This window comes from Equus asinus, chromosome 4 (assembly GCF_041296235.1).
Source record: "Equus asinus isolate D_3611 breed Donkey chromosome 4, EquAss-T2T_v2, whole genome shotgun sequence".
Taxonomy (NCBI): domain Eukaryota; kingdom Metazoa; phylum Chordata; class Mammalia; order Perissodactyla; family Equidae; genus Equus; species Equus asinus.
Window position 1 is genome coordinate 69,556,092 of NC_091793.1, and position 25,056 is coordinate 69,581,147.

General features: G+C 41.3%; 1 protein-coding gene across 13 annotated transcripts in view; it reads right to left on the bottom strand.

The window, feature by feature from the left end:
- Positions 1 to 25,056, bottom strand: part of LOC123285344 (coiled-coil domain-containing protein 93-like) — a 157,142-nt gene that overhangs the window by 81,830 nt on the left and 50,256 nt on the right. The window contains exon 3 of one of the 13 annotated variants that reach the window (XM_070507479.1): positions 17,585 to 17,707. The exons of the other annotated variants lie outside the window; for them this stretch is intronic. The gene's annotated coding sequence lies outside the window, so the exon portion shown is untranslated. The remainder of the gene's footprint in view (positions 1 to 17,584; positions 17,708 to 25,056) is intronic. 13 annotated transcript variants of the gene reach the window in all.

Below are 25,056 nucleotides of genomic sequence, written 5' to 3' on the forward strand. Positions count from 1 at the left end.
AAGGAGCTGAATACACATTCTTCTCAAGTGCACATGGAACATTCTCTAGGATAGACCATATGTTGGGAAACAAGGCAAGCCTCTACAAATTTAAAAAAATTGAAATAATAACAAGCATCTTCTCAGATCATAGTGCTATAAGGCTAGAAATTAATTACAAGAAAAAAGCTGAGAAAGGCACAAAGATGTGGAGACTAAACAACACACTACTGAACAAGCAATGGATCATTGAAGAAATTAAAGAAGAAATAAAAAAATACCTGGAAACAAATGGAAATGATAGCATGCCATACCAACTCATATGGGATACAGCAAAAGCTGTATTAAGAGGAAAATTCATCGCAATACAGGCACATCTTAACAAACAAGAAAAATCCCAAATAAGCAACCTTAATGCACACCTAACTGAACTAGAGAAAAAAGAACAAATGAAGCCCAAAGTCAGCAGAAGGAGAGAAATAATAAAAATCAGAGCAGAAATAAATACTATTGAAACGAAAAAGGCAGTAGAAAGGATCAATGAGACAAAGAGCTGGTTTTTTGAGAAGATAAATAAAATTGACAAACCGCTAGCCAGACTTACAAAGAAAAAAAGGGAGAAAGCTCAAATAAACAAAATCAGAACTGAGCGAGGAGAAATAACAACAGACTCTGCAGAAATACAAGGGATTATAAGAGAATACTACAAAAAACTATATGCCAACAGAATGGATAACCTAGAGGAAATGGATAAATTCTTGGACTCCTAAAATCTCCCAAAGCTCACTCATGAAGAGGCAGACAATTTGAACAGACCAATCACAAGGAAAGAGATTGAAACAGCAATCAAAAACATCCCAAAGAATAAAACCCCAGGACCAGATGGCTTTCCTGGGGAATTCTACCAAACTTTCAGAGAGGATTTAATACCTATCCTTTTCAAGCTATTCCAAAAAGTTAGGGAAGATGGAACACTTCCTAACACATTCTATGAGGCCAGCATCACGCTGATACCAAAACCTGACAAGGACACCATGAAGAAAGAGAACTACAGACCAATATCACTGATGAACATAGATGCAAAAATTCTAAACAAAATTTTGGCAACCAGAATTCAGCAATTCATCAAAAGAATCATACATCAGGATCAGGTGGGATTCATACCAGGGACACAGGGATGGTTCAACATCCGCAAATCAATCAACGTGATACACCACATCAACAAACTGAGGAATAAAAACCACATGATCATCTCAATAGATGCAGAGAAGGCATTTGACAAGATCCAACAGCCATTTATGATAAAAACTCTGAACAAAATGGGCATAGAAGGAAACTACCTCAACATAATAAAGGCCATATACGACAAACCCATAGCCAACATCATACTCAATGGGCAAAAACTGAACCCCATCCCCCTGAAAACAGGAACGAGACAAGGATGCCCTCTATCACCACTCTTATTTAACATAGTACTGGAGGTCCTGGCCAGAGCAATCAGGCAAGAAAAAGGAATAAAAGGAATCCAAATAGGGAGGGAAGAAGTGAAACTCTCGCTGTTTGCAGACGACATGATCTTATATATAGAAAACCCCAAAGAATGCAGTGGAAAACTCTTAGGAGTAATCAACCACTACAGCAAAGTTGCAGGGTATAAAATCAATTTGCATAAATCAGTAGCATTTCTATACTCCAGTAATGAACCAACAGAAAAAGAACTCAAGAATACAATACCATTCACAATCGCAACAAAAAGAATAAAATACCTTGGGGTAAATTTAACTAAGGAAGTGAAGGACCTATATAATGAAAATTACAAGGCCCTTCTGAGAGAATTGGATGACGACATAAGGAGATGGAAAGACATTCCATGTACATGGATTGGAAGAATAAACAGTTAAAATGTCCATTCTACCTAAAGCAATCTACAGATGCAACGCCATCCCAATCAGAATCCCAATGACATTCTTTACAGAATTAGAACAAAGAATCCTAAAATTCATATGGGGCAACAAAAGACCCCAAGTTTCTAAAGCAATCCTGAGAAAAAAGAACAAAACGGGAGGCATCACAATCCCTGACTTCAAAACATACTACAAAGCTACAGTAATCAAAACAGCATGGTACGGGTACAAAAACAGGTGCACAGATCAATGGAACAGAATTGAAAGCCCAGAAATAAAACCACACATCTATGGAGAGCTTATCTTTGGCAAAGGAGCTGAGGGCATACAACGGAGAAAAGAAAGTCTTTTCAACAAATGGTGCTGGGAAAACTGGAAAGCCACATGTAAAAGAATGAAAATTGACCATTCTTTTTCACCATTCACCAAAATAAACTCAAAATGGATTAAAGACCTAAAGGTGAGACCTGAAACCATAAGGCTTCTGGAAGAAAACGTAGGCAGTACACTCTTTGACATCAGTATTAAAAGGATCTTTTCGGACACCATGCCTTCTCAGAGAAGGGAAACAATAGAAAGAATAAACAAATGGGACTTCATCAGATTAAAGAGCTTCTTCAAGGCAAATGAAAACAGGATTGAAACAAAAAAACAACCCACTAACTGGGAAAAAATATTTGCAAGTCATATATCTGACAAAGGCTTAATATCCATAATATATAAAGAACTCTCGCAACTCAACCACAAAACATCAAACAACCCAATCAAAAAATGGGCTGGAGACATGAACAGACATTTCTCCAAATAAGATATACTGATGGCCAAGAGGCACATGAAAAGATGCTCATCATCGATGATTATCAGGGAAATGCAAATCAAAACTACACTAAGATATCACCTTACACCCGTGAGAATGACAAAAATATCTAAAACTAATAGCAACAAATGTTGGAGAGGTTGCGGAGAAAAAGGAACCCTCATACACTGCTGGTGGGAATGCAAACTGGTGCAGCCACTATGGAAAACAGTATGGAGATTCCTCAAAAAACTAAAAATAGAACTACCATACGATCCAGCCATCCCACTACTGGGTATTTATCCAAAGAGCCTGAAGTCAGCAATCCCCAAAGTCCTGTGCACTCCAATGTTTACTGCAGCACTGTTTACAATAGCTAAGACGTGGAAGCAACCTAAGTGCCCATCAACAGATGAATGGATAAAGAAAATGTGGTACATATATACAATGGAATACTACTCAGCTGCAAAACAGAACAAAATCATTCCATTTGCAATAACATGGATGGACCTTTAGAGAATTATGTTAAGTGAAGAGAATTATGTTAAGTGAAATAAGCCAGCGAGAGAGAGATAATCTGTGTATGACTCCACTCATATGAGGCATTTAAAACTATGGACCAAGAACAGTTTAGTGGATACCAGGGGAAAGGTGGGGTGGGGGTGGGCACAAAGGGTGAAGTGGTGCACCTACAACATGACTGACAAACATTAATGTACAATTGAAATTTCACAAGATTGTAACCTATCAATAACTCAATAAAAAAAAAAAAATGCTTCTTAAACTGCCACCTTGTCTAGGCCAAGGGCTGCTGTCGTGTGCTGGCAAGGTAGTGTTGTTTGCTTTTTTAGGATAGAAGAGACTTAGACATATCCCTGGGTAAAAGAAGAAATGGAAGATGGAAAAGAAAAAATGAGAGTCGTTGATGAAGCAAAGTCTCAGAGAGGACTGGCAGGTGAGTCATTGAACTGCAGTATGACACTTTCCTGTCGGACCTCTTCCCTGCTCTAAGTAATACTTAAGTGTTTGTTTCTTAAGAGCATCCCTGGGCAGCTTCAGCTGTAAGGTGTAAGGTAGCATCCTACTCTCCTGGCACCAGAGCCTGCAAGGCCTCCAGCTTCACAGGAACCCATGTGAAAAGACCGGGTTCTGGTTAAGATGGCATACCTGGGATGTGTTGGAGCCTGTGGCAGGCAGAATAATGGCCCCTCAAAGATGTCCACATCCTGATCCCCAGAAACCACGAATATGTTACCTTACGTTTGCCGATGTGATGGAGTGAGTGAAATGGGAAGCTACCCTGGATGATCCACGTGGCCCAGTGTAATCACAGGGCTCTTGTAGAGGGAGGCGAGAGGGTCAGAGTCAGAGAAGGTGATGTGACAGCAGAAGCAGAGGTCAGAGAGGCAGAGAGAGCTTTGAAGATACCACCCAGCTGGCTTTGAAGATGGAGGAAGGGGCTATGAGCCAAGGAACACAGACAGACTTGAGAGGCTGGAAAAGGCAGGGGAACAGCTTCTCCACTAGAGCCTCCAAAGGCTCTGCTGACACTTTGATTTTAGTTCAGGGAGACCCAGTTTGGACGTCTGATTACTGTGAGATAATAAATTTGTGTTGTTTTACATCACTGAGTTTGTGGTAATTCTTTACAGTGGTAATAGGAAGCTATATGTCATCTTTCCCCGATCTCAAGCTGAAGCACTTATTTGCACATTTCTCAGGATTCTTGACAACCACTTGGAAGAGAAAAGCTATGAAAGACTGGATTTCTGTGTTCAACCTTGGGACAGAGTTCCACAGCTATGGAAACTGAGTTCTAAATATTCATGGAACCCCAAAGGAGTTTAAGAAAATTTAAAACAAGCTATGTTTTGACCTCAAATTAGACATCTGGAAAGCTCATTACAGACTATTCTGCAAACCCCAATGTGACAAGGAATTCAATCCACCACTTTCCCCTGCCTTAGAGAATTGTCCTCTGATCAGCAGCTGGATCAACCCCTTCCTCAGCTGTAATGGACAGAGAGCGGCAATGAGCCTCGTGTGCTTGTTTCCCTTCATTCCCTCAAGGGCCTTTGGGTAATAAATGGCGACTGAATGGCTGGAGGTTCAGCTTTTTAGTCCACCTTCTCTTTCCTCAACTCTAAGTAACTGCTTTACACGCCAGAATAGGTTACCATAGCAATGTTTTCTGAGCAATAAGTGAACTGAATTGCACTGTTGATGAAGCCCGGGAGAAAATATCAATGTCAGCCTGAGAAAGTCCCATCATTCTATAGAGCATCGAGACTGTTACAGTAGGAGATGGAGGCATTCCCTGGGGGATGAGGAAGTGCTGCCGCCAGCTCACACAAAACACAGGTCACCCTCCAAATTCCCCCACCTCCTCGTCTCCAAGACACCCAGCCAAGAAGCTCAGATAACAAAAGACAAATGTAAACGGGAGACAATATTTGAAATTCATATAAAAAAGGGTATTTTACAACGCTCTCCTATGGGAATTCTAGGAAGATAGTGGTAGCAATGCCAGAGTACTTTCTGGATTTTTCTGAATCCCCAATAATGCTTATTATTGTCTGACTTTTTGATTTTAGCCATCCTAGTAGGTGTTAAGTGATATCTCATGGTTTTGATTTTCATTTCTCTGATGACTAACGATGTTGACTATCTTTTCATGTCTTACTGTCCATTTATATATCTTCTTTGGAGAAATGTCTGTTCAGACACTTTGCCCATTTCTAATTGTGTTGTTTCTCTTTTTTATTGTTGAGTTGTAAGAGTTCTTTTTATATTCTAGATACAAGTCTCTTATCAGATATATTTTCCTGAATTCTGTGGGTTGTTTTTTCATTTTCTTGATAATGTCCTCTAAGCACAAAAGTTTTAATTGTCATGAAGTCCAATTTATCTATTTTTTTTCTTTTGTTGCTTGTGCCTTTGGTGTCGTATCTATGAATCCATTATGAAATCCGACGTCACAGAAATTTACCTTTATGCTTTGTTCTAAGAGTTTTATAGTTGCAGCTCTTACTTAGGTGTTTGGTCGATTTTGAGATAATTTTTGTATATGACATGGGGTGGGGGTCCATTAGCATTCTCTACATGCATTAGCCAATTGTCCCAGCACAATTTGTCTAAAAGACTGTCCTTTCCCCTCATTGAATGGCCTTGGAACCACTGTGAAAAATCAACTCACCATTGATATATGGGTTTACTTCTGTACTCTCAATTCTATTCCTTTGATCTACATGTCTATCCTTACGTCAGCAGCACACCATTTTTATTACTATTTCTTTGTATTAAGTTTTGAAATTGGGAAGTATGAGTCCTTTAACTTTGTTCTTCTTTTTCAAAATTGTTTTGGCTATTCTGAGTCTTATGTTTCCATATGAATTTGGGAGCAGCCTGTCAATTTCTACAAATAATCAGCTGGGATTGTGACAGGGATTGTGTTGACTCTGAAGATCAATTTGGGGAGTGTTGTCATCGTAACATTATGAAGTCTTCTGATCCACCATCATAGGATCTCTTCCCATGTATTTAAATCTTGGTTAATTTCTTTCAATAATATTTTGTAGTTTTCAGAGTATATAAGTTCTGTGTTTCTTTTGTTAAACTTATTTCCAAGTATTGTAATTTTTGATGCTATTTTAAATGGAATGTTTTCTTAATTTCCTTTTGGGATTGTTCATTGACCCATGAACTCCTGAAACACGAATCAAAGCTCCCTTTCAGAACAGTGTCCTGAGGAGGAACTACTAGAAGTGAAATCAAAACTAAGCAGGAGGGGCCGGCCTGGCGGCACAGCAGTTAACTGTGCAAGTTCCGCTTCAGCGGCCCGGGGCTCGCCGGGTTGGATCCCGGGTGTGGACATGGCACCACTTGTCGAGCCTCGCTGTGGCACGCATCCCACATACAAAGTAGAGGAAGACGGGCATGGATGTTAGCTCAGGGCCAGTCTTCCTCAGCAAAAAAAGAGGAGGATTGGTGGCAGATGTTAGCTCAGGGCTAATCTTCCTCAAGAAAAACACAACTGAGCAGGACAGGGACAATAAAGATGAAGAAAAGTTTCTCCTCTTTCTAAAAGTTTGGGAAAGCCAACTTCACATAAAAATAAGTAAGGAAAAGTTATAGAAATCAAATCCTATTCAATTTTATGAGAAAAATAAGAGGATAAGGAGTTGAACAACATCCCTACAAATAATAAAAATAGACCATAAAAATATACTCAGAAAATGAATCAAAAGTGTCAAGCTCTACTTCAAAAAGGGCCAAAAATACATTAAGAAAGTGACACAAGATATGAGTGAACAACATAAATCAGAATTAGGAAAACTCAGAATGGACGGAACTCAGGAGAGAATTAAAAACAAGAGGAAAAAAACCATATTAGGAATGAAGACCAAATCAGAAGAGAACAAGAGAAAATGAACACAACAAATAATTTCTTGAGGAAGACAGGAAAAAGAAAAGGAAGAAGACATTTAAAAAACCAAAAGAAGTTAAAACAGATACTAAAAGGATTCAAGAGAAAGTGATACATTTTGAAGACAGGCACAGAAGATCCAATATGCAGAAAAAATGAGCTGCTGAAGCAAGAGGAGAGAATGCTACAAGCTAAAATTCAGGGAGACTTGCCTGAAATTAAAAACAAAATGTTTTGAGGCTTCATATTTAAAGAGTACATTGTGTATCAGAGAATATCAACTCAGAACTACTGTATTAGTCAGGGTTCTCCAGAGAAACAGAACCAATAAGATATCCATATAGGATAGAGTAAGAGAGAGAGATTTATTATAGGAATGGACTCACCTGATTATGGAAGCTGAGAAGTCCCACAGTATGCCATCTGCAAACCAGAGAATGAGGAAAGCCAGTGATATTATTTGGTCTAATTCCAAAGGTCTAAGAAGCAGGAGGGAGCTGATGGTGTATGTGCCAAGTCCAAAGGCCCGAGAACCAGGAGCACCAATGTCCAAGGGCAGGAGAAGATGGATGTCCCAGTTCAAGCAGACAGAGGGCAACTCACTCTTCCTGTGCCTTTTTGTTCTATGTGGGCCCTCAACAGGTCAGAAGATGCTCCCACATTGGGGAGGGCCATCTACTTTATTCAGTTCACCAGTTCAAATGCTAATCTTTTCCGGAAACATCCTCAGAGAAACAACCAGAAATAATGTTTTACCGGCTGTCTGGGTATTCCTTAGCCTAGTAGAGTTGACACATACAATTAACCATCACAACTACCAACACCAAGACATATTGTAGTGAAATTACCAGACTATAAAGAAGATGAAAATATCCATTAGCCATCTATGCAAAAAGGGCAATGACTTCTTATAAGGTACAGAAAATTAGAGTCTTATCATACTTTGGTAGCAATGCATTATGTCAGGATAAAATGGAGTACCATATTTAAGATACTTAAGGAAAGCAAATGTGAGCCAAGGATTTTATATACAGCGAAACTGACCTTCAAGAATAAAGGGCAATGGGGCTGGCCCCGTGGCCGAGTAGTTAAGTTTGTGCACTCCGCTGCGGCGGCCCAGGGTTTCACCAGGTCAGATCCTGGGTGCGGACATGGCACCGCTGGTCAAGCCATTTTGAGGAGGCGTCCCGCATGCCACAACTAGAAGGACCTGCAACTAAGATGTACAACTATGTACTGGGGAGATTTGGGGAGAAAAAGCAGAAAAAAAAAAAGATTGGCAACAGTTGTTAGCTCAGGTGCCAATCTTTAGGAAAAAAAAGAATAAAGGGCAAAACTGTTGTTAACATGCAGGACATCAGGCAATCTACTAGAGAACAAGCTTTGTGTAACAAAAATGACTAGAGAGAAACTGACATAAGTACCAGTTATGAGCATTAAATAGTTATACCAAGAATTAAGGCAAATTGAAAAAATGATTTTTGTATAATAAAAAAGACAAATTGAAGGATAAGTGAAAGAAAAGAAAGTGTAGTTTATAATAGTTGTTGAGAGATAAAAGAAAGTATAGTTTATAACGGTTATGTGACCTAACAGAGGAGATACAGCAGTAAGTACTCCTACCAATGAAAAAGAAAAAGATCAACAATTCAAGAACAAAGCGGGCAAAGGATGTGAGCAATAACACACAAAGAAATATAAATGCTCACTTTTCTGTATTTATAAAGCAGTACTCAACTTTACCTATAATAAGGGTAATATACTTCCTGTCTATGCTGAAAGACCACTCATTCTCTATCTTTTGGCAAAAGTCAGTGTTAAAACACTGTTGTGAACAAGGATGTGAGGAAACAGGTTCTCTCATACACACTGCTGCTGGGAGTGTAAATTGGTACAACTTTGATGAAAAGCAATCTGGCAATGTCTATCAAGATGCCGAATGACCGAGCCATTCCAGTTCTAGAATTCATCCCACAGATCTACTCTCAAATGTGCAAAATGGCATTGTGCTGTTCATCCCAGCATTGTCTGAAATAACAAAGATTGGAAATAACCCACTTGCCCATCAATAGCATCATGATTAACTGAGTTACGATCCATCCACACAACATATCTAATTGCTCACACTGGCCAGAACTGGTTCAAATGGCCAACTCAGACCACAAAGTAGGTTGATGTAGTATTCATTAGTGCTATCTACCAATATTCCCGGTTCTCTTCCTTCCAGATTGGATTCATTTTTCCTGCCGTTTAAGGCTAAGTCTGTTGGAATTTGCTTTCGTCGATAATAAGTGCCTCATGTCATTTCTGGGCAGAAGTCTTTAAGAGTGGACACACAATTCACCACTTTCCTCTCCTCTGCCGTGGAAACCAGCATAGCAGAGCTGCTTTCCTCTGCAGTTTATCCTTCCTCCTGGTTTTATCACCTGTAGCCTCTCCTTTGGCCCATGCCTTGGGTAGGTAGTGGTGGAGGATAGACACAAGATGCTGTGAGTGCATTTTAGCTGACCTGAGAATAGCTCTGGCCTTCTCTTTCCCATCTGCTCCCTTTCCATCAATTCTAAGTGAAAATTATCTCATGATAATAATGAAGAATATTTATACTGTAGAACAGTGGTCCTCAAATTGTGGTCCCTGGAATGGACCAAAGGCATCCTGGGAACATGTCAGAAATGCAAATTTTCAGGCCCCACCCCAAACCCAGTGAATCAGCAACTCCGGAATGAAGGCTGAGAATTTGCATTTCTAACAAGAGCCTGTTTCCTCACATCCTTGTTCACAAGTGTTAAAACAATTTTGACTTTGACAATGATACAGAATGGATGGTATTTGAGTATAAACAGAATAAAATTACTGAGATAAGCAATCTGGGTTCAGGAAGCCCTCTGGTGATTCTGAGGTGCTCTCAAGTTTGAGGACCACTGTTACAGAAGAAAGAGAACCACACTGGAACCTCTAACTCAGTGGAGATTTTCCCACCGCCTTCACTGCCCTGACCACCAAAGGTTGCTTGTGTTGCTTCAACTCCCTGCTGCTTTCCTATAATAATGGATCCAACAAAGGGGGAACTTCTAAGGAGCTGCTGTGTTCTACCCAAGCCCAGCCTGATGCCATATATTTTCTGTACAACTCTGTGAAAAAAGTACCAATAGCAGCCTTTTCCTATTACAGAAGTTGAAGCTGAGCAGGGGACCAGGTGACCAAGGTCACACAGAGAAAGGAGGATTTGAATCCAGTTTGTCCTGATTCCAAACTCCATGCACTTAAAAAAAAAAAATCAACACTCTTTTTTTTCCTGTAACTCATTTTCATTTAAAACTTAGTTTCACTATTCAATATGAGAGAATTTTAAAATAAAATAAATAATTTTAAAATCACCTATAAGTCCATCACTTAGAGACAATCCTTACCAATATTTTTGGATTTATCCTTCCAGACATTTTTTTACATATACGTACATTATAAAATACATAGATTTTATAAAACCAGGCTGCTGTGTATACTATTCTTTAATTTATTTCTCTTAGCAGTATATCCTTGTCAATAAATCTAGTGGCTGCATATTATTTTGTTAGGGTGTGCCAAACTTGATACATTGTTGAATGAATTTTTAAATTTATTATTAATATTTTATTTCTTATATTTTTATTTTTATAGTATTTATTAAAATTTTTTTATCTGTTGCTGTTCTTAATGTTTCTTAATTTTGCTGTAAGTGATGCTGCAACGAACTTCCTCCTATCTATATTTATAGAGAGGATGAGTTCCTAAAGGTTGAATATTTTAGTCAATGTGTGTTTTTATGTGTTTGTATATATATTTTTTTAACTTAATATACTGTCTATTGCCAAATTACCCTCAAGAAAAGATGTTACAATTTACACTCTAACCATAGGGTAAAACTGCCATTTTCCCTATACTATTACCAACATTGTGTATTATCATTCTTTTTAATATTTGCCAAACTTATAGGTAAAAACATGTTTTTATGGGCATTTTATTGTATTAGAAGGAGAACGGTAGTATTATTTAGGACAATATATCCAAATATAGATATATGTTTAAAATTATACATTTCAGATATACTTGGAAGGGAAAGCCATTAAAATGCTAGTTTTGTGTTGTCTTAATGAAAATTAATGTATTTGGCTGAGAAGTGGGGGTGGATTTTCCCAGGCCAACGAGACCTAGAGGAGAGGGACTGCATTTTTTCTGTACACTGAGAGTCAGCGGAGGTGGCAGAGTTGAGCCAAGACACCATGACAATGAGCCCAGGTAGAAGCTGAAGCAAAGGCCGTCCTGTGCCCACAGCCCCCCACCCCGACCCCGTGCCCCTGGGAACACAGCCCTCAGCGTATGGATGGCTGCAGAATGAAAGACGGCGGATGAACAAACCATCTTGGACTGGCAAATACCATCAGGAGTAGAGTCACATCTGGTCTTGTTTTCACCCCTCAAGGAGGACCTGGGAGAAGAGCTGGGATTGAAGGAGTTTTACCTCCTCCTCAAGAGCTTCTGGGGACTCTACATGGCTCCTGCTTTGGCAAAAACTAAACCTGGAAATCTAATGTTTGTGAATCCATATTGCCACACCTGCTCTACACGTCCACTTTACAACCATGGTGAGACTTATGGGCTGGAAACTCATCGTCCAGGTGTGAGCAGACTGCTCCTACAGGTAAGGGTAGCATCCTGCGGCTTCAGCTGCCTTCCCTTCACCTTGGCGTTGCCCAACAGGGTTGAGCACGTCCTGAGGAGTGGGGAGAGTGGAGCCAGAGATCAGCAGTCTTTAATGTTTAATTTGCATTTATTTGCTTACTGGTGAGTTAGAACACCTTTTCCTATCTTTTTTAGCCATTTGTATTTCTTCTTTTTGAATGGCCTAATCGTGACCTCTGCCTGCTTTTTTCCAACACTTTGTTTTGAAGAAATTCAAACATGCAGCAAAGTTGAAAGAATTTTACAGTGAATACCCATCTATCTACCACCTGGATTGTACCGTTAATATTTTATTATACTTTTAGTCTGTTTGTATTTGGAATTTTGCTTTTTTATTTGTTACAGCTCTTTATGTATTAACATTAACTCTTTATTATCATACGTCCCAGCTCCTTCTTGATTGAAGGATTTCTCCAGTTTATTTACTTCCTCTCTTTCATACTTCTGCATATGTTCCTCTCTTCATCCTCTATATTGGTTCACTTTCCTGCCTATCAAAATTCAGGACCAATTGTCTGTTCAGCAATTGCAGCTGCTTCTATATCATCAGGAATTCTGTGTTTTAAGTGAAACAGTATACCAAAATGCAATAATAACCTAATCTACTCATGAGATGAGGCCTGGTCTAAGCATCAGGTGTTCTGGACTAGACTGACATTGGGCTTCACCATTTTGGGCCTGATTTCACTCATCCAGAAAATAACGAAACAGGATAAGATAGCCTTTATGCCATTTTGTGATATTAATGCAGAACAGACTGCATAATAGTGGAAGTAGCTTTTACACCAAAGTCAGACCGTAAAGTGGAAAATTTATATAGTTAAACTTTCCCTAAAAAATCCGTTAAATCACCCAAAAGTACAGTATTAGTATCTCTTGACTGACTGTTGATGGCCATCAATGTTAAGTTCATTCTGGCCATATGTATGTGCACTATTAAAGATTTAACATGATACTTCTAGTAAATCTAAACATAATTAATTGTTTCTCCAGAAACAGATTTTTTTTTCAATGAGGACAGGTGAAGTGATTGGCTTGACTTTAGGGGTCATTTTTTTTTTAAATAGGCAACATTTGGTTTCTTTTTTTTTTTTAAAGATTGGCACCTGGGCTAACAACTGTTGACAATCTTTTTTTTTCTTTTTTTCTGCTTTATCTCCCCAAATCCCCACCCTGTACACAGTTGTATATCTTAGCTGCAGGTCCCTCTAGTTGTGGGATATGGGACGCCGCCTCACCGTGGCCTGACGAGCGGTGCCATGTCCGTGCCCACGATCTGAACCCTGGGCCGCCGCAGCGGAGCGCGCGAACTTAACTACTCGGCCACGGAGCCAGCCCCTACGGGTCATTTTCAATGCAGGAAAACCCTCATATCCTACTCAGTAGAGTAAGATGCTCACCATGTGAGAGAAACCTGGGACCTGACGTCAGCTGCTGATGTGGCATGTGGATGTCTCCCATGTTGCTCCTCCTCTGGGGAATACACTCAGTGAGTGGAAAGTGGAACTGTGTCTGCAAGGGAGCTTTCAGATGTAATAGGATGCTCTATTCCCAAAGGGGCTTAAAAAATAAGCGGCTTTTCTATGTCATAGAACAAGAAGTCTAGGGCTTGAAGATTCCGGTTGGTCATTCAGGGCTGTATGTGATCTGTGTGGTTTTCTCTGCTTTCTCCTCATGAAGGCAAAATGGTTACAGCAGCTCCAGGAAACACAACCTCACGTGACAATGTCCACAGGCAGGAAGGAAGGCAAGTTTCTCTTTGAGTGTCTCTCTCCTTTTTTTTCCTGAGAGGTAAATATTTTCCTAAATTAGCCTAGCACTTTGTTATTCATTGTGTGGAGCATGAACCAGCAACATCAACAACACCTGAGAGCTTTTTGAAATGAAAAATTCAGACCCGACCCCAGACCTCCTGAATCATGGTCTTCATTTTCCGTAGCAGTTGGACCATTTTACATTCTACCAGAAATGCATAAGAGTTCCAATTTCTCCATGTTCTTGCCAAGACTTATTTTTTATTTTTTAAATTATATCCATCCTAATGGGTATAAAATGATATCTTTTGAGTTTGATTTGTATTTCCCTAGTGACTGTCATTTAGCATCTCTTTATGTGCTTACTAGCCATTCATGTATCTTTGGAAAAAACGTATATTCAGTTCATTTGCCCTTTTTAAAATAAGAGTGTTGTTTTGTTGTTGAGTTGAGTTGAAAGAGTTTTTTATTTTAGATACTAGACCCTTATCAAATATAGGATTTGCAAATATTTTCTCCCATTCTATGGGTTGTCTTTTCACTCTCTTACTAGTGTTCTTTGATATACAAAAGTTTTCTATTCTGATCAAGTCTAATTTGTCTATTTTTTCTTTTTTTGCTTGTACATTTGGTGTCTTATTTAAGAAACCAGGGCCAAAGCCAAGGTCATGAAGCTTTTCCTCTATGTTGTCTTCTAAGAGTTTTATAGTTTTAGCTCTTGTATTTTTGTTTTTGATCTATTTTAGTTAATTTTTGTATACGGTGTGAGGTAAGGGTCTAACATCATTCTCTTACGTGTGGATATCCAGTTGTCTCAGAACCACTTGTTGAAGAGGATGTTCTTTTTCCTATTGCATGTCTTGGCATCATTGTCACAAGTCAATTGGCCATAGATATATAGGTTTATTTCTGGACTCTCTATTCCAGTGGTCTACTGTGTCTGTCCTTATGCCAGTACCACACTATTTAGATTACTGTGACTTTGTAGTAACTTTTGAACTTTGGAATTCTGAGTCCCCCAACTTTGCTCTTCTTTTCCAAAATTGTTTTAGCTGTTTGAAGTCCCTCGAGCTTCTGTATGAATTTTAGGATCAGGTTTTCCATTTCTGCAAAAACAGCCATTGTGATTTTTATAGAGATTGTGTTGAATCTGTTGATCACATTGGGGAGTATTTCTATCTCAACAATATTTCCCTCCAATGCATGAACACAGGATGTCTTTTGATTTATTAATGTCTTTTAACATTTCTTTCAGCAATGTTTTGTAGTTTTTATTTAAAAGTCTTGTACCTCTTTTGTTAACTTTTTTCCTAAGTATTTTATTCTTTTTGATGCTACTGTAAATGGAATTGTTTCTTAATATTCTTTGGATTACTCATTGCTTGTGTATAGAAATATAACTCATTTTTTGATGTTAATCTCATAACCTGCAACTTCGATGAATTCATTGATTACTTCTAACAGTACTGTTGTGGATTCTTCAGGGTTTTCTACATGTAAGATCTTGTCATCTGTGACATTTCCACTTCTTTCTTTCCAATTTGCATGCCTTTAATTTCTTTTTCTTGCCTAATTTCTGTGGCTATAACTATGATGAACAGAGGTGGTAAAAGTGGGCATCCTTGTCTTGTTCCTAATCTTAGGGAAAAAAGCTTTCAGACTTTCACCATTGAACACGATGTTAGCTATGGGTTTTTCATAAATATCTTTTATTATGTTGAGGAAGTTCCCTTCTAATCCTAGTTTGAGTGTTTTATCTTGAAAGGGTATTAGATTTGTCCAATGTTTTTTTATATGCAAGCATAATTTTTTAGAGATTTGCAAACAATGCCCAGAGATCATCTTATACCTTTCCCTATTTCATCTTCAAAACATACAATAAGAAAAAGAAAAGAAAGAAACTTTCATTTTCCATTGTGATTAACTTCCATTAGCCCTTCCTACAGTCATTAATGGAAATAATGGGTGGCGTTTGGCTGGGAAAGTTTTTAAAGAAAGACAATCTGAGAATTTCCAGGTTGTCACGGACTCAGTCATGGCAGGGTAAGGGGTGGGTCTGGTTGTGGAGACTTCCATAGCCCTGTATCATTTCACCCTCGATAAAGAACACTATGATACTGGGAGTTTCACATCTTGCCAACAGAGTATAAATGTTACTCAAAAAAGACAAGGACAGGCAGCTTTTTTGACTAGATGAGTTCAGCTGTCAAATTGCTCAGGAAAAAGAAACATCTCCACTAGACCATACGGGCTTGACACAAGAGACTTGAAAAAGAAAAACAGAGAAAGCAAGAAAATCTTCCATGGCAAGAGAAAAGCAATTTGAATGGAGAGCTTCGTAACACAAAATGTGAGCTTCTTTAAAGTAGTTTAGGTCCAGTTAAGTCTTTTTGTTAGTGTTTACGATGTTCCTTTGTGCATGATTTAAACTTAATTTATTTTCAAAAAGATCTACAATAAAAAATCCAATAAGACCATAAACAAAAGAAATAGAACTACTTTATTAAACTCATTGCAAAGGAAGGGAAAAGAAGTACTACAAAAATAATTTCTGCAATTAAGAATTAAATATGAACCACAACGAGATACCCCTTCTTTCCTACTAGGATGGCTATAAAACTGGAAAATAAGTGTTGGTGAGGATGTGGAGAAGCTGTAACTCTCTTGCATTGCTGGTGAAATGCAAAATGGTGCAGCTGCTGTGGAAAACAGTTTGGTGGCTCCTTGAGAAGCTACACATGGAATTACCATATGACCCAACAATTCCACGCCTGGAGTATACCCAAAGGAATTGAAAACAGGGACTCGGTTACTCGCATACCTGTATTCACTGCAGCATTATTCACAATAGCCAAAAGTGGAAACAACCCAAGTGTCCATGAACAGATGAATAGTTAAACAAAATGTGGTTTATACATTTCAATCAAATATCATTCAGCCATAAAAAGAAATGAGATTTTGACACTACAACATTGTTCCCGCCTGAGTCCAAGCTCCCCTCACTCCCCACCGGCATCAGTAGAAGTGTCACTCAACTGACATCCTTCCTCTGATTTAGTCCCAATGCTAACCCATCATGTAACTGCTGGTAAAATAATACTCCTGGGTCTGGCCCAGTGGCGCAGTGGTTAAGTTCGCACGTTCCACTTCTCGGCGGCCCGGGGTTCACCAGTTTGGATCCTGGGTGCGGACATGGCACCACTTGGCACGCCGTGCTATGGTAGGCGTCCCATATATAAAGTAGAGGAAGATGGGCACGGATATTAGCTCAGGGCCAGTCTTCCTCAGCAAAAAGAAGAGGACTGGCAGCAGTTAGCTCAGGGCTAATCTTCCTCAAAAAAATAATAATAATAATAATAATACTCCTAACCACACAAACTCAGGAGGGGGGAAGGATGGTGACACGTGGCGTGGCAGCCTCTCTCAAACTCCCATCATAAGGTGCCAACACCCAGGAGGAGGAAAGTGTAATTACAACGGAACAGTCAAAAGTTCATAAACCAGCTACACGTGTGGTGAAACTTGAGTCACTGGTTTCCTTTACAACAAAGCAAAAAACAGTGAATTTTGTTAAATAAAATCCAAAGTAATTTTCAACCACTGGCATTAAGTATTACTATGAAATCTCTGCCCGCAAGACTCCAACAATTAAACAGTGTCACCTATACCTAAAACATGCCTCACTATGTCCATCTTCCACACCAATACACCTAATGGTTCCTCACTGCTTGTGGGATGGAGGGTGGAGGCTTATCTGTGGCAGCTTCCCCAGCAGCCAGGGGAACAAGTCCTTCAGTCCTGAAGGGGGATCTGGGTGTCAACTCTGATGGCCGAGAAGTGAGGAAAGAAAGGGGGAGAATGGAGGGAGAAGAGGAAAGAAGGGGGAGTTCATCGTGTTAACCTGCCGAGTCTCACTTGGAGCAGAATGTGACAAGGTAGTCACTCTCTCATGAGGGAGGGGAGCTGCAAGGAGGTGAGAGGACCACTGTGCAGAGCAGTGCAGTACCTTGATGGAAGGGCCCTCCGCTGGCCACTGGTGGAGCTGCCATTTGCACCCAAGGGTGTTCTCCTTCCTTCTCCACTCAGTTGGCAGACAGAACCTCCTGTCATATCATTGTCCAGGAAGTATCTGGAAATACCAAAGGAAAAGTGGGAGCAAAACAAAGAATGAAAGCCTTGAAAGTCCTCTGCTTTCTCTGTAACCCTCAGAGACAGAAAGAAAAATTTCATAGAAAGAAAAGCATCCAGCGTGCAAACTGTGTTCTTAAAGGCAAAAGTTAAGTTTGCCTGAAGTACGAGTACCCGGAGACCGACTTTCTGCACAGCCCAGGAAAAAACTCGGACTTCGCAAGATAAAAGAGTGTGCCTGGAATGTTCCGGAATGAGAAATTATAAACATCAAAGAAAGCCCACAGAGGTGATGTGACAGTGACTGTCCTACCACTCACAGGACATCAAATTCCAGTGAAGAGAAAGATCAAAACGGGAGAAAGGCAGGGAGGAGAGAGCGGGGGCAGAGGTGAGCCCCGCCGGCCAGCTGGGCAGCTGGAAAGTCCTGCTCCCCGCTGCCAACTTCTGAAGCTCATGTAGCGGCCAGTCACCACGCCAGGGCAATAGGAAGGACCCAGGCAGTTCCTGCAGCTCAAGAATCTGAATTCACCTCAGAACCGCCCCCCACTGGGAGGAACCAAAGACTGGGGCTTCCGGAAACCATAATACTTTCTGCCCCCAAGGATCTTGGGCAGAATCGGAGCTTCATTTAGGAGCGTGAGGTGGGACAGTGAGTGAGGGGTTTTTCTTAGAATCTATACTTAAACTCATGCCTTTTTCAAAATATTTCATGCTTTTCTTGAAAACTTTACAGTTAAAACTCACCAACAAGCAACAAATTGGTAGGCTATTTCTTTATGGCTTTATCATCCTATGCTTACATTTAACCTCTACATTAAACTTACCAAGTATCATCTTTTCTTGATCTATTTTCTAATCTATTCTTCTCTTAATGAGGTATTTCCTAACTGACCTTTCCCATTTAAGAGCCTTGGCGTTCTTGGATTCATTCTGTCTCTTAAGCACTTTTCTCTTTTGCTCCTCTGGAGTTAGAAATTGCAAATACTGGTCAGTCTAGGGCTCAGGGTTCAGTTACAGGATCTGGGGCTAAATCCTCGGGTCCTTGCAGCTCAGAGCAGGTGCAGGATCTCGGTTAGCCTGCAAGGGGGGAGGGGCTCCTTCCAGATCTCATTACAGCCCTCCTCATGTTTCCTTCCTGTGAACTGATTAAAATGCAGAACAAGTCAGTCTGCTGAGACACACACTCTTCCCTGCTCCCCCTCCTCTGGCCCACCTTATTCTGCTTCTATCCACCTTTCTGATGGGCGGCCAAGAAGTGGCAAGATGAGCCAGAGGGACTGAGACTGGGGAGGGAACAGAGCAAGGAGCCTGGAGATCAGTGAACTGTGCAGAGCCTTCAGCCGCCCACCTCCGAGCCACCCCGGGATGTGCCCTGTTTGTGCAGGGGCCCGGTGACTATTGAGTGGTCTTTATTATCATCATTGATGCTGGAGAACTTTCAGCTCCAACTACCTATTGGACAAATGCTCTTGGGTGTCTGGTGAGCATCTCTAACCAAAGGACCAGAAGCAAACTCGTGCACTCCCTCTCTCTTGCCCCTCCCAAATCTCCTCCATCTAAGTCCATGAGCTCCGTTCTTCTGGCGTCTGAGCCCCAAACCCTTTGCGTCGTTCTTGATTCCTCTCCCTCACATACCGCACATCAACATCAATGGGCAAATCCTGATGGCTCTACCTTCAAAGTATTCCAGAATTGGACCACTTCTCACCAGCTCCAGTCCTGCCACCCTGGCCCGAGCTGCACCTATCACTGACTGCTGTACAAAAGGAATCGTTGGTTCAGTCATTGTTGATCCCCCAACTAGAATGCACGTTCCAAGAAGGCAAGGACATTAACCATTTTGTTTGTTCCTACCTCACCTGCACAGAGAAGATGTTGACACATAGTAAGTATTCAATTAATATTTGTTGGATGAATGTTCAATATTTTGTTACTTAACCTCAAAATATGTTTGGTAAATAGTTCATATACCTCCTGATTATTATTCTTTTTCAAAATTGACTTTGTTATCCTTACGCATTTCTAATTCAGATGAACTTTAAAGGAGTCATCTTGTCAAGCTTCACTGAAATCCTGTTGGCGTTTTGATTAGAATTACTTTTGTGGACTTCCACATTGGTTTGGGAAGACACGGCCTCTTGACCCAGTCACGTCTCCCTCTCCTACAACACTGCCTGTCTCTCCATTTCTTCAGGTCTTTTACATCCTTTGATCTAGTTTTAGAGTTTCCTTTATGTCAATCTTGCACTTTCCTTGCATTACTGAGAAGAATTCTATCGGTCATGGTACATTTTTTCTTTTAATTCAGCAGTGAATTCACTATGCTAATATTTAACCTAAGATATATGCACGTCAGGATCATAAAAAAAAGGCAGGAAGATCTTTATCTTTGCTAAGTTGTGGAACAGTTTCTATTACACAGGGATTGTATCTTCCTTGAAAGTTTAGTAGAACTTCCAGTCTTATAAGACCGGGCCTGCTGTCTTTTGAGGTATAGAGCTTTGACTATCTTTTCAATCGTTGTTTTGTTTTGTACATATTTTAACAGACTTTGTATCTCAGAGCAGTTTTAGGTTCACGGCAAAAATTGAGTGGAAAGTACAGATACCCTGTATATATCCGCCCTCCCCCCACGCGCACACACAGCATACCCCACTGTCAACATCCTGGCACCAGAGTAGTATATTTGTTACAATTGATGAACCTGCATTAACACATCACTATCGCCCAAAGTCCACAGTTTCCATTAGGGTCTCTCTTGGTGTTGTACACTCTATGGGTTTTGACAAACATATAATGACACGTATCCACCATTATATTATCATACAGAGTCTTTTCAGTGCCCTAAAAATCCTCTATGCTCTATCTATTCATCCTTCCCTCTCTCTTATCTCCTGGATGTCTCCTGGAAACCACTGGTCGTTTTACTGCCTCCAAAGTTTTGCCTTTTCCAGAAAGTCGTATCATTGAAATTATACAATATGTGGCCTTTTCAGATTGGCTTATTTCACTTCAAATATGCATTAACTGTTTCTCCATGTCTGTTCATGGCTTAATAGCCCAGTTCATTTAGCACTGAATAATATTCCATTATCTGCATGCACCACATTCATTTATGCATTCACCTACTGAACGACATCTTGGTTGCTTCCAAGTTTGGGCAATTATGAATAAAGCTGCTATAAACATTCGTGCACAGGTTTTGGGTAGACATAAATTTTCAACTCATTTGAGTAAAACCAAGGAATGTGATTGCTGGATCATACCGTAAGAGTATGTTTAGTTTTGCAAGAAAACACCCAACTGTCTTCCAAAGTGGCTATACCATTTTGCATTCCCATCAGCAGTGAATGAGAGCTCCTGTTGCTCTGCATCCTCGCCAGCATTTGGTGTTCTCAGGGTTCTGGATTTTGGCCATTCTAATCGGTGTGTAGTGGGATCTCATTGATGTTTTAATTTGCATTTCCATGATGACACACGACATGGAGCATTTCTCACATGCTTAATTGCTGTTTGTACATCTTCTTCAGTGACGTGTCTGTTTAGATCTTTTATCCATTTTTAATTAAGTTGTTTATTTTTTATTGTTGAGTTTTAAGAGTTCTTTTTATATTTTGGATAATAGACCTTATCAGATACGTCTTTTGCAAATATTTTTCTTTCATTCTATGGCTTGTTTTCTCATTCTCTGAATAATTTATGTTTTCCTAGAAAATAATTTCAATTCTTTTGGTACAAGTGTTTACTCATGTCCTTTGTATCTGCACTAAATTCACCTTCTTGGGTGTCTGCTCCACACACAGCTGTTTGCTGGACGTTCACTGGTTAAGTACCCAGGTTAATTCCCAAGAACATGCACATTCTCCATGGGGGAGCTACCCTTCACCAGGATGCAGCAACACTATGCTTTGGGTGGGATTCACACACATCCAGCATCTGCATTAGTCCAATCAATGTAACTAATATGCCCACTGAAGTTTGGGGCCAATAGTCCCTGCTGCTGGCAGCCACATTGGGATCAAAAGGAAACCAGCCTGAGGATAAAATTTACAGAGAAGGGCAGAGCTGAGAGTGTGGCAGAAAAAGCGAGCTGGAGCCCTGAGCAAACCATGCCTGAAGGCTGTCTGACTCAAGAATCTTTAGTTTTTGCCAGCTCTTTTATTTTAATTTTTGGTAATTAAGTAATTTTTTTATTTTTAAACTTTCAGACTTTCAGAAAAGTTACGAAAATAGCACAGAAAACTTCTTCATACTCTACATTCAGATTCTCCAATTGTTAGCATTTTACTCCACTTCTCTCTCTCTCTTTCTCTGCCCATAACCTCTAAATACCCTAGTGTGTAGCTTGTCAGTCTCCTACGTTAGAATGATTCCTCCAATCAAGAAATGAACATTGATACCAATCTCCCATCCAGTCCGTAGATCTCCTTCAAATTTCACCAACTATCCCACGAATCGCTTTTTCTGTTTGGCCCAGGATCCTGTTCGAGATCACACGTTGTGTTTATTGTCCCGTCTCCTCGGTCTCCTTCCATCCAGAACGGTTCCTCAGCTGTTCCCTGTCTCCCCTGCCTTGAGAGTTTTAAGAGTACCGGACTTTCACTCCACAGGATGATCTCAACCTCAGGCCACTCGGGGTGTGCACACGTGCAGACCCGGCACTACGTTCTTGGAATTAACTACAGAGACGCCTGCTGAGCTCTTCTCCGTGCATCGCACCAGGAGGCCCACTATGTCCGCATCCCACCCCTCATCATCTGGTCAGCCTGGTGTCCGCCTGGTTTCTCCACAACAAAGCCATGGTTTTCCCTCTGGATTTGATTAGCACTTTGTGGGGAGGTAGCCCGATATTATGCCAATATTCTGCTCTTCATCAAACTTTCACCCACCAACCACAGGGTCCACTGATGGCTCCTGCCTGTGTCAGCCACCACTGTGATGGGCACCAGCTGGTGATTATCTATTTCCACCAGCCCTTCTCCCTTCATTAGCTGCATTCTCTTGTAAGGAAGACCTTCCCCTGCCCCGACCATTGCTCACATGTGCATTTATTTGCTTGTATCCATATGGACTCACGGATTCCTAGTTTATTCCATCAGTTATATTCTGAAGGTTGTGTGCTAGCTATGCTCACTGCTACTGGGGTATCATTGCTCCTCATTTCTCAGTGAACACGTGCATCCATCACTACGCACATACACACGTATCTATAACTATTTCCCACGTATCTATAACTATTTCCGTTAACTATCTGGGTAAACGCAATCGAAAGCCCAGAAGCTCTGTGATGCTTCCACCTCCACCCAACCCCCAGGGCTCTTACCAGCCTTCTCTCGTCTCAGGTTTCGAATCCCCTCCTCAGAGAGTGAGAAAACTGGTTCCCATTCCCTTGTCGTATTTACTTCTCTGCTCAATTAACTCAATCAATTAGCTCAGTGTCACTAATCTTCCGGCCACTCCAGCCGCCTCCACACCCTGCCCCCTCCGTCCCAGTTCCTTGCAGCCTGGGAATGGCCATGCCAACGCCTCCACAAGGCACCCACTCCCCTCGCCCCAACCCTGCTCCCTCAGGTCAGACTCTCCACGCTGGGAGGGGCCGCAAAGGAAAGATGGAAAGAACAGAAGGATATGAAGGGAAGCTTCCTCTTTCAAAAGCAGTTTTAGGATGGGTTTCTGTTACAGGATAAGCCCTCATATCTGACTCTACTGGGACTAGTAATTGGGCCATTTTCAAAGAATTACTTCAAGTCGAGATCCATAAAACATGTTTCAAAAACCACATGCATGTCTGTCCTCCTTAAACCTTGTTTTCCTTCCAAAGCACAGACGCACCTTGGTTTTCCAAAACTTTGATGGATTTCTTCAGTGCGGGTCACCTTTCATGCGTAAACCACAGCTACAGGACATTGTCCACAATTTCCAGTCTCAGTGTCCTTAGAGTCATCCTCAAAGATGTTTACAAAGCTCTCTGAACGCAAAATTATTCTTAATTTGTGTGCTGACGCCCCCCCCATCCAACTTTATACAACTCACTTGCCCTTACCCGATTTAAGAGCAATTGTTTATAGTGACTTGCGTTTATTGGGTCTTTCCCTAATTTTTAAAATTTAGCCTAATTTTCATGGTAATAAACTTTCCTTTCACTCTTATTTCACTGATCTATACACTATTTAATTGCTTACAATAATAAGTAAAAGCGGCACAAACTGGTTTAGAACCAGATACAACTGACTGACAAGCAGACACCTCAGCTGGTGAGAGCAGAAGTGATGATGTTCTAGAGCAGTCTAGTCCAGGACACTTTCTCTGTACAGGCCATGTGGTAAATGTTTGCAGCTTTTGCGGGCCATGGGGTCTCTGTAACAATTACTTAACTCTGCTGCTGCGGTGAGAAAGCAGCCACAGACAGTACGGAAGTGGATGAGCATGGCTGTGTCCCAAGAAAACTGTTTGCAAAGACAGGCGGCTGGCCAAATCTGGCCTGTGGCCATTGTTTGCTGCCCCTGTTGTGAGGAGCAGCCTCTTAGCTGCGGGCGGGCGTCCGTCAGCAGGTCGGGGGCGGGGAGCATCAGCAGGTCAGGAGACCTGAGTTAAGGGGACGTCTGCTGCCTTGACCGAGAGCTTCCCAGCACCCCGGCCAGGATCAGCGCCTGGCAGCAGCCCACAGACCTTCCTGCGCTCAAACCCCAGGCGGCTCCTCGGCACTTTCCTGAGGACAGGCCATCTTTTGTTGTACTTTAAGGAAATCTTTTATTATGGGAATGTTCAAACACACAGACAAGTTGAGAGGACAGTAATGAGCCTGAAACCTCTGCTAAGCCGGGACACTGTATTGGGAGGCAGCCCGTGGAGTCACGCCCTCGGAGTCACGCCCAAGAGTCATGCCAAAGAGTCCCGCACTGCAGGTGAGGGCATGAGGGCGGGCCGCTGAGAGAACTGGCCCAAGGTCTGGGGGCAGCGGGGTTGCAGGGTGGCCTGTCTGGGTGGGCTGCTGAGAGGACCCACTGCTGAGCTTTCCAGGGACACCTGACCCCTTCCACCTGCTTCCCCTCCCCAGGCCTTTCCTGTCTCCTTTCTTCTTACCCTTAGCAAACACAAAAGGCCAAGCACACACCCTGGCCCTTCAAGCAAAGGTCTGCGAGGTGGCCGTCAAGTGCAGTGGCCAAGAGGGCGCCTCCCAAGACAGACCCCCCGGCCGAACCCCAGCCTCCTACTGTCGACGGGGCCTCCACTGCCTCATCTGGGAAAGGGGATGGGGATCAATTCTGCCTCAGAGGAGTGCTGAGAGGATTAAAGGGTAGGAAAATAAATGTGAAGCACTTAGAACAGGTGCTGGCACATCTTAAA